Source organism: Myxine glutinosa, chromosome 9 (genome assembly GCF_964187855.1).
Source record: "Myxine glutinosa chromosome 9, kmMyxGlut1.1, whole genome shotgun sequence".
NCBI lineage: Eukaryota > Metazoa > Chordata > Myxini > Myxiniformes > Myxinidae > Myxine > Myxine glutinosa.
In genome coordinates, this window is record NC_136269.1 from 66248019 (window position 1) to 66260116 (window position 12098).

The 12098-nt window shown below is 44.1% G+C and overlaps 2 protein-coding genes across 7 annotated transcripts in view; one reads left to right on the plus strand and one right to left on the minus strand.

Moving 5' to 3' along the window:
- Positions 1 to 12098, plus strand: part of LOC137435359 (uncharacterized) — a 452519-nt gene that overhangs the window by 191160 nt on the left and 249261 nt on the right. The gene's annotated exons all lie outside the window — the stretch shown is intronic.
- Positions 1 to 12098, minus strand: part of KCNG3 (potassium voltage-gated channel modifier subfamily G member 3) — a 35464-nt gene that overhangs the window by 18444 nt on the left and 4922 nt on the right. For 4 of the 6 annotated variants that reach the window (XM_068097551.2, XM_068097548.2, XM_068097549.2 and 1 more), the window contains exon 2: positions 7563 to 7659. The exons of 1 other annotated variant lie outside the window; for it this stretch is intronic. The gene's annotated coding sequence lies outside the window, so the exon portion shown is untranslated. Of the gene's footprint in view, positions 1 to 7562; positions 7707 to 12098 lie in introns of those variants that run through there. One more of the 6 variants, XM_078784410.1, reaches the window with a different exon arrangement.

Consider the following 12098-nt stretch of genomic DNA (forward strand, 5'->3'; position numbering starts at 1 on the left):
ATTATACAAATCTATTTACTGTTCACTTCGTTTCTCCTTTGACGATATGGCTAATAGTCAGGTTCACTATGTTTTTTCGTTCAAAATCATGGTAGATTAGCAAACCTATACATTTTTGGAAACGTTATTACATGGAAAATCTGAAAATCAATGTTTACATTTGCCAATTCCGACCAATTCGATTCGACCAATTCGACCAATTCGACCAATTCGACCAATCGACCAATTCCATTCGACCAATTCGACCATTCGACCAATCGCTTCGATCGACCATTCGACCATTCGACCAATTCGATCGATTCGATTCGATTCGATTCATCGAATTCGATTCGATCGACCATTCGACCAATTCGATTTGCCAATCAATTTGACCGACCTTTGCTTGTGTGGAACGGACTGTGAAAACGATGCGGACAATATTGTCGGATACGACACACAGGACAGTGATGACGAACTCTAAATGGCATATTCTGTAATCGTGTATGTTTGATGCCATTGACTGCCTGTGTATATTTTGTCATTGACTGCCTGTGTAGATGTGAAGTTATACCGACTGCATGTGTATATATGATTTTGCTGACTGCCTGTGTATGTTTGGTGACATGAATTATTGTGACACATTTTGATGTTATTAACTGCCTGTACAAAATGATAACATGTATTTGATTATGCAACTTATCGCGAATATAAAGACAGTATTTTGCAATTCAAAACCTTTGATTCGTGTCTTACCATTCCCCATAGCACTAATTTGATACTTTCATTGGATTCCTTGTCCCTGAAAATATAGGTTTAGTATATTTTTAAAAGTTTTTAGGGTAATTAGAGGCAGAAATAGAACAAAATATGTATTTTACAGTGGCCATTTTGAAAATCCAAAATGGCCGCCATACAGGTATCTCTCCAAATGTAAACATTGATTTTTAGTTTCCTTATGCTATAACCTTTCCAAAAATGTATAGGTTTGCTAATCTACCATGATTTTGAACGAAATATAATTTATTGACATAGTGAACCTGACTATAATAGGAGTAGTCAAAGGTCTGCCGATCGTGTTACCGATGAGGGGTTATCGCGTAAGCACGGGCTGTGCCTTGTCCCGCCGGAGGGAGTTGAAATGGATGACGTTTTGCTCGCGATTGGGGATTTGATCGACATGAGTAAAGCCTAAGTCACACAAAGGCGGATTTGTCGGCGACTACTGGCGACTGGAAAAATCGCCGCCACCCGCCGACAATCATAATGAAACCGTAATGGACGGTCTTCTGTAGTTGTGGTTATCCTCCCCAGGTCGGCTGCAATCGGCAAGAGCCGCAAAGGGGCCAAATTTTTTTTTTATGTTAAAAAACGGCGCGCTCAGTCGTCCTCAAAAAAGATCTGCCATGCTGTCGTGATGGAACCGCCATGCTGTCGTCGGTATCCGTAATAAGACTGTAAAGCGGCCGCAACCCAGTCGCTCATAGTCTTCCGCAATCGCCCCACCAGCTAGCACGGCAGAGATGCGAATGCCATACGGCCTTCCTGCGGCATCTTCCCGACTACGGGCCGACACTGTTGCGGCTGCATATCGACTACAGAAGAACTGCCACGTCTCCCCTGCGGCTATGGGAGACTGACGACGACAGCAGTAGGACGAGTGGCGGCCGAGTTACTGCCATTGGCGACAGAGATACGACTGCCTGGCGACTGCATTACGACATACCATGATTCCATGGCAAGACAGGATGGTGTGAGGGTCTCCGTGGAGTGAGGTCCTGTGGTGCCGACAAGGATATGGCTTTATTGTTTGGACTTGGGACTTTTGGGAACTTTATTTTTGGGACTTTGGTCCTTTGGAAACTTTATTTATGGGACTTGGGACCAGTGGAAATAATTTGTTGGACTTTATTTCCATTCTCTCTCCCTGCAGAAAAGTTTGATTATTACATTACAATGAGACATCTTTATTAACTTTCTTATTGTACATCAAACATCTTTATGCTTCATGTCATCCATCATTGAAATGAATAAAGTGAAATGTAAAATAGAGAAATAAAGATTTAAAAAGTTGTGTGAATCGTCTCCAATCGCCGGCGGTCTTATTGCAGTCTTGCGGACGTCGGAGTAAACCGCCACCCGGCCCCAATGCAGTCGCCGCGATCCGCCATCAGTCGTAATCTTGCCGCCAGACTGTCGCCACGCTGCCGCTGTGCATCCGCAATGCAGTCGTCGTCGATCTTCAAAAGTCGCCATCCCACTCGGGGCGAGGTCAGTGCTTCGTCGCAATGCAGTCGCAATGTGGCCACCTGCAGTCGCCATACTGCCACCTGACCATATTTGACCGCCCGAAATCGCCAGTAGTCGCCGAAAAATCTTGATCGCCGGCAGTCGCCAAAATATCCGCCTATGTGTGACCGGGGCCTAACGTTCGTGCCGCGTCCCGTCTGAATCACAAAATTGTGGTATTTGTCTCGCAAGTAAGTCTTGCCGACATTGTTGTGCAGAACGGTTTGACCTTGGGAAACGATTTGTTTGTTGCTGTGTCGTCGATGGACACACCGGCAGTTAGTCATTCTGAGCAATGTTCCACCTTTTCTAGGTAACGAGGAAATCCTACACAAGCTAGGTGAGTTTGGTACTGTCGTCTCTCGAATCATTAGGGTTCCTCTACGTACGAGAAATGGCAGGTTGAAGCATTAGTCCAGTCAAAATGTGAATGGACCCGCCACTAATTGCAAGAGAAACGAAGTAATACTTTTCTGAGACCTTGATGTCAACTAAATATCTACCCAAAATTATACTTAAATATATTGAGTGGAACATGGTTTTTCAGGTCCTTTCCGATTTGGGAACTTTTTGGACTACCGCAATGTTTGGAAATTAATTATATGACAATATCACTCTTAATAATACACCAAATCAACTCTAAATTATTTATTTAACCATGTTTGAATACACTACCACAACTATTTGTACCCAATGTCCTTCTGTCCGTTCACAATATTTAACACGTCACTTCGTCTCTTCCATGGTCACTATCATCAACATCCTCGAAAACGTCCACTGATTCGTCTGCATTTGCACAAATACCTCTGCACTCCCTACATGCAAATGTGCAAGGCAGCCCAAGTTTCCGACAACCACAACGTTTATCACTGCAACCACCCTTGCAAGAACACCTAACCAGCTTTAGGAGATAGTCTGGTGCTGCAGCGAGGTCAGAATGCATAGGGATCATCCTGGTGCCCATGATCCTCCATCCCCAGTCAAGCGGGTTGAGTTTGTGTCCTTTCCACTCCTGAACCTGTTGGAATACCCATAGGCTGTGATATTTGGAAGCTGAGCTCGTGGGCGGAAGTACCCGTGGGTGCAACGATGTTTTGTTTGTTGTCACCTTAGCATGAAATTTTGCTACCCTCAATTCGTTCAAATTGTCTGATGGTTTGCCTCCGTACACACAAACCATTGCTCTGTCTCCTGCAGCAATGACCTCATCCTGTGTTGACTCTTTATTGCCGAAAATTAGGGCCTCTTGCTGGAACATTTCATTGTCCTTGAACAGTTTGAGTCCAGTGACTTTGCCGATCCCAAAGACCCTTGATGTCGTGTCGCATCCCATGTATGCATGGATGAAGAGAATGTTTTCACAGACAGTATCACCCAGAGCCTCTCTGACTTTGCCAATGTCCAAGTATTGTCTTGGATTCAATGAACCCTTTTTCGGCTCCGACATTAAGTTGAGAGTGTGCGCAGTATTCTTGCGAAAATAGTAGCACAGTAGTATCAACAAGTCAGTGTCTTCGCCAACAAGAACAGTGTTGGATTTTGAAGAGCTACAAACTGCAGTTGTTGCTATGAGTAGGTCCGCATCCCCACTCGCATGAAGCACTTCACAATGACATTCTTCCAGTTTCTTACCAAGAATGTCTATGAATTGTTGCTTGTTCTCCTTGTTCCGAAGAAACTCTTCCTTCTTGACAGAAAGCGTCATGGTTTGAGAAAAAGATACCTTCACTGATGGTCGCTCACCCCTTTTCTGATGGGCACAGTCTTTCGTTGAGGGACCTTCACGATAGCCATCAAACACGACGATAGCATGCCCGTAATGCCTACTAACATATTTCAGGTAGCGGTCAAGAATATCCTTGTACTGTTCACCTGACTGCCACGGTATGCGCTGCAATAGGGCACCGCCATCGAGTACGTATTGTATATCGGACGGTTGTGCAGTATTGCAGGTGCCAAGGATTTGATTGCTGAGGCTAACGCTGGCTTATTGGCGGAGAGCAAGGCATATTTGGTCACGAACAAAGATGGAGGATATGTGCATAACTCACAAAGGAGTGCTTTGGATAAGTCTCCTACTTCAGTGCCAGCGATCACAAGTCTCTGGAAGAGTAACTGAGGGTCGATATTGATGTCTCCATCTGGTGTCTTCATTGCAGACTCTGAGTCCATAGTTATGGCTTGACCCTTCTTCTTGAAGCTGTATTCAAGCACACGTTTACCACTCATCTGGCCCAAGAGCCTTTCTCCCACAGTTTTCGCCTCATCAACATTCACCGTTGTCTGGGCAACTATACCAGTGAAAATGTTGTGAAGAGTATCGTCGTCTTGAAAGGGATCCCTCTCATGAAGAAACTCAAGCATTTTCTGGGTATCAGCTACATCATTCTTCTGTCTAGACTTTGATAGATCCTTGTGCTGTTCACTTGTCACATACATCACATCAGTGAGGTGTTGGAGGGCGTTGTTCCCCTCTGCAAAGAAAGGACTAGACATGACCCAGACTGAGCGTTGTGTCTCTGTCATCCCTCGTCCCCTGGTCAGACCACCTGATGTCTTCAGACTTCTCATAAGTACTTGTTCGATGACTAAATCTGTAGACAGACCAGCCCAGTATCTGTCGCTCCGTCGGACAACTTGGAATCCTTGGAGAAATTTCTGATGTACTTCTGGATGGTCCTTTGGTAACTCGGTCATCAGTTGCAGATATATGTGCAGGCACTTTGTGTAGTGTCTGTGTCCGGAAGCTGCAAGATATGGAAGCATGGCGCGCAGGATATGCAAGTGAAGCATCCAATCCCCTGTTCTTTCAGATTTCAGAAAAAACGGATAATGTCCACCATTTCCATGTATTGTAACCACAGTCTCGCTGTCCGTTGATGCCTTATTGTATCAATCACCTGATTGATTTTGTCTCCAATGACCTCCATCACCTTCGATGACTCGATGTCTGACACTGCTTGGTCACCCGACATCAGACCGTCAAACAAGTCGCCTGCATCATTGAGCTCTGCTGGAACTGTACGCTCGCTGTCTCCATCACTTGGGAGGTTCATCTGAAATACCTTCGAAGCAAGTTTTGCATTGAGTGCTGCATCAACGAGTAGATGTCCACGTATAGCTATAGACACGGCTTTGCCACTCATCATGTGGGTTATAGTGTTGCTGGCATAGGCAACTTCCAGAAGCTCTTTGAGTCCAGTACCAGACATCAGGTGGCCAATATACCCAAGAAAACTCATGAGTGTATGGAATCCTCCTAGTCTTAGAACAATCGAGTGAAGTTTGCTGTCCGCTGGCTCGCTCTTGACTATGGTGAGAGCTTTCCACCAAAGTGGCTGATCAAATGTCAGTATCGGGGTTACACCATATCTCTGCGCATGTTCACAAACGAAATGCAGTGTGGAGTTGATGCAGTCCAAGTCACTTGGACTGAGATCAATCATGGGCAGAAACATTATTGATGCCTCAACCGGATGTTCTCCCTTGTGTACCATCTGCATCATTCCTGTCCAAGAGGGCCGAGGTGATCGAACAGTAAGCGAAACCTTCCAGAGGAGGTCAACATTTGAGCTGATTTGTCTCAAGTCGGTACAGGCTGGAAGCTTCTCGTAGAGAAAGGACTGCATTCCTCCACATGCTGATGTGAAAGGTCGTATATTGATTCGCCCCACTTGTGCGATGTCCTCTGCCGAGACAGCTCTACGGGCAATCTGAAGTGTCCGGACTGTTTTCGGGGTCACACTCGCAATAATGCCCATACCATGGAATGTGTTTCTCCCATTTAATGTGCAGATGTCATGGTCAACATTGTCCGCCACATATTGGATGAAATGTCCAGGGGTAAAACCAGGGATGTCTGTTCCACACGTGACTGCTGCGCTGCGCTCATACGTTTGCACCTCCGTGTATGAACAACTATACCCATGTGCAAAGAGCGTGTCTATGAGAAATCGAGAACCAAAATGGAAGTGCATTTGGATTCCAAGACCCACCAACAGTGGAGCTTGAAGGATCCTAGGCCTCGCGGCTTGCATGATCGCCTGTCCCAGTGAGCAGATTTTTAAGTCTTTTCCTTTCCCCACAAACAGCATTTCGAGCAAGAGCTTTAGTGACTCAGGTAGGAACTTGGTTGCAGCATTGACAGTGGACATATCGAGAGTAGTAGGGTAAATGTCCTTATTTTGAGATACCTCTTTTATGTCACTTCTAATGAGATCAGCAGCTGTCTTGATCAGGTGCAACTTTTCTGTTTCAGGGTCCCTTTCCTTTTGCTGATGATAGAAGTCATGAAGAATCGATGATGCCACACCCCTAAATGTCACAACATTTGATTTTCCATTAATGTCTGCAATTATGATCTTATCACCAAAGTGATTGAAAAGGTTATCCTTCATGTATGAAAAACCATATGCATCACAGCCAGTGTCTACTAGGAAGTCCTCCATTTTCCCAATTAAATCACTAATTGTGGTTAGTTCCTCATCATTTTCCTCAAGGTACTTTGCCACCTTCAGGAACGCTTCATGTCTGATCTGGTCCTTGGGTCGACCAAGCTTCTGCTTTTTTGATGAAGACGCCTCTTCCGATTGGAATTTGAGTGGTATCTGTTTCTTTGTATGAAAGTTAACACTGCACACCTTATGGTATACTGCATCTGCTGCGTATAGATCGCCAACAAATGCCATTCTGCTCCTCACAGTACCCGACCAGTTGTCAGATCGATTTTCACAGTCAGCAGACACATTATTTTGGAAGTCGAATGTCTTAACCTGGATCAACATATGGTCCTTTTTCCTCCCCTGGTACTTGTCAGGATTACCACAGAAAAGACACTGAGTTCTGTAGTCAAACGCTGAATCCATTGAACGAAGGCACCTCCCTTTGTCTGCTTCAGACGAAACACGTTTTCGCTTCAGAGAAAGTTCAATGTCTCTCACATTGCAGAACACCCTACGACAATCTGTATGAACTGCCTGTCCTGGATGGACTTGGACTTCTTCACCACGCTCACGTCCAGCTTCTTCGATCCTTGTACAACCTTTATCCGTCAGTGTACTGGTTGGATCACTGGAGAGGGGTTTCTTACAGAAGACACAGTCGATATCACCCATGTTGCTGAAAAGAGAGGGAACTTAGGATTACATTTTATTCCCTGTGTTGTCCTACTATAAATGTATAGGTTCATAAAAATACAAAATTTGAACATGTTTATTATAAAATTAAATGTTAAAAACTGCTTTTAAAAATAAAAATAAAACCTTAAACAATCATAAATTAAATATAATACGACTTACATTCACAATGACCACAGCGTTTAACTGTCCTCAGCACACTGATCAAATCTCTCACTGCAAGCGTCACTCCACCTCTCGTTCACGGCTCTCGTTCAATCTGAAAATAAAGTATGATCCACTCATTATAATTGAGTATAATCTTATGTATTTGTTCAGAGGATCGACAGGTTTCAGAAAAATATCATTTTTTTCTCTTGCAATTAGTGGTGGGTTAGGGGTAAAAGTTCGCTAGAATGACTGGACTATTCCTCTCTCTTCCTTCCTCTCTCTTCCTTCCTCACTCTTCCTTCTTCCTTCCTCTCTCTTCCTTCCTCTCTCTTCCTTCCTCTCTCTTCCTCCCTCTCTCTTGCTTCCTCTCTCTTGCTTGCTCTCTCTTGCTTCCTCTATTTTGCTTCCTCTCTTCCTTCCTCTCTCTTCCTTCCTCTCCCCCTCCCTTCCTCTCTCCCTCCCTTCCTCTCTCCCTTCCTTCATCTCCCTCCCTTCCTCTCTCCCTTCCTCTCTCCCTCCCTTCCTCTCTCTCTCTCTCTCTCTCTCTCTCTCTCTCTCTCTCTCTCTCTCTTTCTCTCTCTCACTCTCTCTCTCTCTCTCTCTCTCTCTCTCTCTCTCTCTCTCTCTCTCTCTCTCTCTCTCTCTCTCTCTCTCTCTCTCTCTCTCTCTCTCTTTCTCTTTCTCTTTCTCTTTCTCTTTCTCTTTCTCTTTCTCTTTCTCTCTCTCTCTCTCTCTGATAACACAACTGTCTTATCGTGGAAGGGTCTTGGTGATCAACAGTTTGGTGGCCTCTACCCTATGGCACAGGTTCTTTGTGCTGCACCCTCCGGTAGTGTTGCTTCAACAGCTCCAGAAGTGCTTTGTGTCTTTCTTCTGGGATGGAAAGCACTGGTTGCGACCCGAGGTCCTCAGCTTGCCACTGACCGATGGAGGCCAAGGCCTGGTTGACATAAAGAGCCGGTTAATGGCCTTTCGACTTTCGGTTGCTCTACGCATGCTGTACATGCACCCCTCTCCACCTTGGGTCGACGTCGCTCGTCGCCTTTTGCAGCAGGCGGGGAGACTAGGCTATGACCACGCTATATTCTTGATGGATCTCTCGCATCTTGATATGTCTCCCCTCTCCAGGTTTTATCAAAGTGTACTAAACGCATGGCGAACTCTAACAACAACAAGAGCTACGCATTCGTACACAAAGCAAATGTTCTTGATGGAACCTTTGTTTTACAATTCAATTTTCCATGATATGCCTGCTGATAGGTGTCTCGTTCAATGCTTTGTCGCGAAGAACATAAAATCGGTCGCCGATCTTTTAAGCCCAAATGGCAGTTGGATTGGAGCTGATGCATTGGCAAGCCTGGTTGGCGTGCGATCCTCCAGAGTTGTGGCACGTATGCTACGCTGTGTGCTTCATACCTATGTACAGCTTGCACCTAACTGGGAGCAAGTCCAAGCAGACAACGAACAAGGTGCTTCTCCTGCTACCTTTCCTGAACTTATTTGCAAGTTTTCTCTTGCCAACTCTCCTCCGTGTACCCCCTTTAGCATAGGATTCAATGGGTTTCCTAAACAAAAAGACCTCTATTTGGGTTGCGTAAGTTTCCTTTTGCAAGGGCAAATGACACAGCGGAGGGTTCGATGGAGAGACCTCTTACCTTGTTCCCCCCCCATATTTTCCTAATTGGAAAGGATTCTATCATCCTCCTGTGCCGCCACGACATGGTGACCTCCAATGGAGACTTGCACACTGGATCCTCCCCTCTAACCACTTGCTGCATCGCTTCTCAAGTCTCCTAGCAGATGAATGTCTCTTTTGTAAAAGGCCTGAAAACCTCTTTCATATTTATGTTGAATGTCAACGGTTGGCTCCTTTATTTATCTTTCTTAAGAATTGTTTTGGCAGGATTGGCTTGGTTTTCAACACTTGTGTTTTCATTTATGGCTTAGACATCTCACACAAGAATATGAATGATGTGTTAGGTAATTTCCTGCTTGCACAGGCAAAAATGGCAGTGTATAAATCAAGAAAAAGAAAAGTTGATGATCTTGGAGCTAATGAGGAAAATGCCTTGTTCTTGTTTAAAAATCTTGTGACGAGCCGTGTAAAGTTAGACTTTGCCTTTTTCTCCATAACAGGAAGGCTGCCACAGTTTGAGACCAAATGGTGTGTGAAAGAAGTCATTTGTAAAATCCTGGAGAAACGTTTATTGTTTTGTGAAATGTTTTGTGCATAATTTTACTGTATTAATATTTTTTGTTTGTTTCTCTGCTTGAAATGAGAATGTGACCCCTATTTGGGGGTTTTCTTTTTCTATTTTTATAATAAAAAGATACAAAAGTCTCTCTCTCTCTCTCTCTCTCTCTCTCTCTCTCTCTCTCTCTCTCTCTCTCTCTCTCTCGCTTCCTCTCTCCCTCCCTTCCTTCCTCTCATGCTCCCATGCACATGTGGGATCTTTCTGAGCTGGTATATAGGGCATTGGCCAATGGAACCTTCCTGCACTGTTAATGTGAGAAACTCCTGATTTCGTTCTGACAACTCGATATCTCAGAGATAGATAGGGCTTTCTTTTTAGTGCGAGGCTCTGGGCTCGAGTCCCATGACAACTATAAATCGCAAATGACCCGCATTTCACGGTTGACCAGTTTCGTTTCTGAAAACCCGCAGACCCGTTTTAGTATCGTCAAAACCCGTATTGGATGGAAAGTACGATCAATTTTAAAAAACGCAATGTTTCCCTTCCATTCCACTCACGAGGATTGACACAGACTGATAGAACTGTAGCCGATATTCAAAGTATCACTCCAGTCAATTGGCTGTGTGATATCATGAGGTTTCCCTCACCAAAGGCCACTTCATCACTCTCCAGGATTCCACGCGCAATATCACCTCGCCATTCAATCACATCTAATAAATAAATAAATAAATAAACCCGCTTTCGATTCCTGCCAACCCGTTTTTTGTCACCTCCAACTTGCCACGTATTTCCGTCACCTCCAACACCGACCTTAATTCTTGTGTTTTAGTAAGTCATGAGTTTTTCACATTTACACCATGTAGGAAATCATTCCCATGTATTAAACTAGAACGGCACTCAGTAGAGAGCATACCTCCACCTGGTTAGGAAAAGGAGTGCATTAATGAATCAAATTCCTCTCTGCAATGGTGAAGAATCACTTTTAAAATTCTAGTAGCCAGATCCGAATCCGGATCTTCAACAAAATCTAATAATTTCGTCCTTGTCACATACGCTACATCTCTGCCAAATTTCGTCCGAATCCGTTCACAACGTTTTGAGATATCGTGTTCACAAACAAACAAACAAACAGACAGACAGACAGACGGGTGAAAACATAACCTCCGTCCACCTTTGGTGGCGGAGGTAATTAAACGACATATATTTTTTCATGCATGGCAACGGATAGGGATCCCACCCGTCCCATATTAAATGGTGATTTGTAAAGTAGAACCACCTCTTTTCAGCTAGTGCTGTGGACATCACCTGGGGACATGATGTCATATTACAATCATGGGACTATACCTGTTAATCATTAATATGCTGCAAGTCCATCCAGCCCATAAACCTGAGTAAACCAATCTTCTCTCTCTTCTTTTTATGAGTATAGCCCTTCCTGACTCAACCCCCTCTCTATCCCAACTGAGCTGCTTGGACTTGAATTGGCCTGCATGGGTATAGTCCTGCCTAGCACACCCGAGCAGCGCTCCGGCACCTCCATCCATCGACGTTATTGTGCTTGTGTGCTTTCATGGCCAAATAATTGGGGTCAAAACTTGTCCCAAAGCTTGGATATGTCAATATGTTGTACATTTTGTCTCGGGAATGATATTATAACAATACAGGTTAATATCGGCAACACAGACCCAGAAGAATTATGAATACAGCAAACTCCAGAAGCGAGACGAACTTTCCAATCGTTTCATATCCAGATTTAGCGAATTATCTTATGTTTACAAAAAGTATTTACACCCTGGAAGACATGAAGGTTTGGAAACCTTTAGATGCCTACAACTAGTTGAAGTCTGGGTGGATCAGTGATGTAGCTGTTTTTTTTTGAAGAATGGCTATCGTGTTGTATGAGGAAAGGTAGGTCTGTAATACATCATTGGCATTGACTCATGTTGGAGGGGAGTTTAGCATGAAGTTATACACAGTATATTAACATCATGCCTATCTGCTCTGACATTTTCAATACTGTCAGATGTCTATCCGGCCCCAAAAGCTTTATCTTCTTTCCTCAATTCCAATAAAGACACTAACTAATGTGAAAGATAACTAAATAATTAATACCGGAAGACGGGAATGCCCAGTTTAACATCCATCAGATGGACTCAACCTGCCTGTAAACCACCGGGATGACAGTTCATAGTAATATCTGGATTCCAACCCAAGCTAGACAGCTTAGAAGTGAGTATGCATACCTCTAGGTAGGCCATCGTGTCAGCTCTTACCACATGGTACTAAATAATTTTTTGAACTTCTCTTTACTTAAATTACATAGTTTTGTCGAAAAACGGTGGTTCGAGTAGAG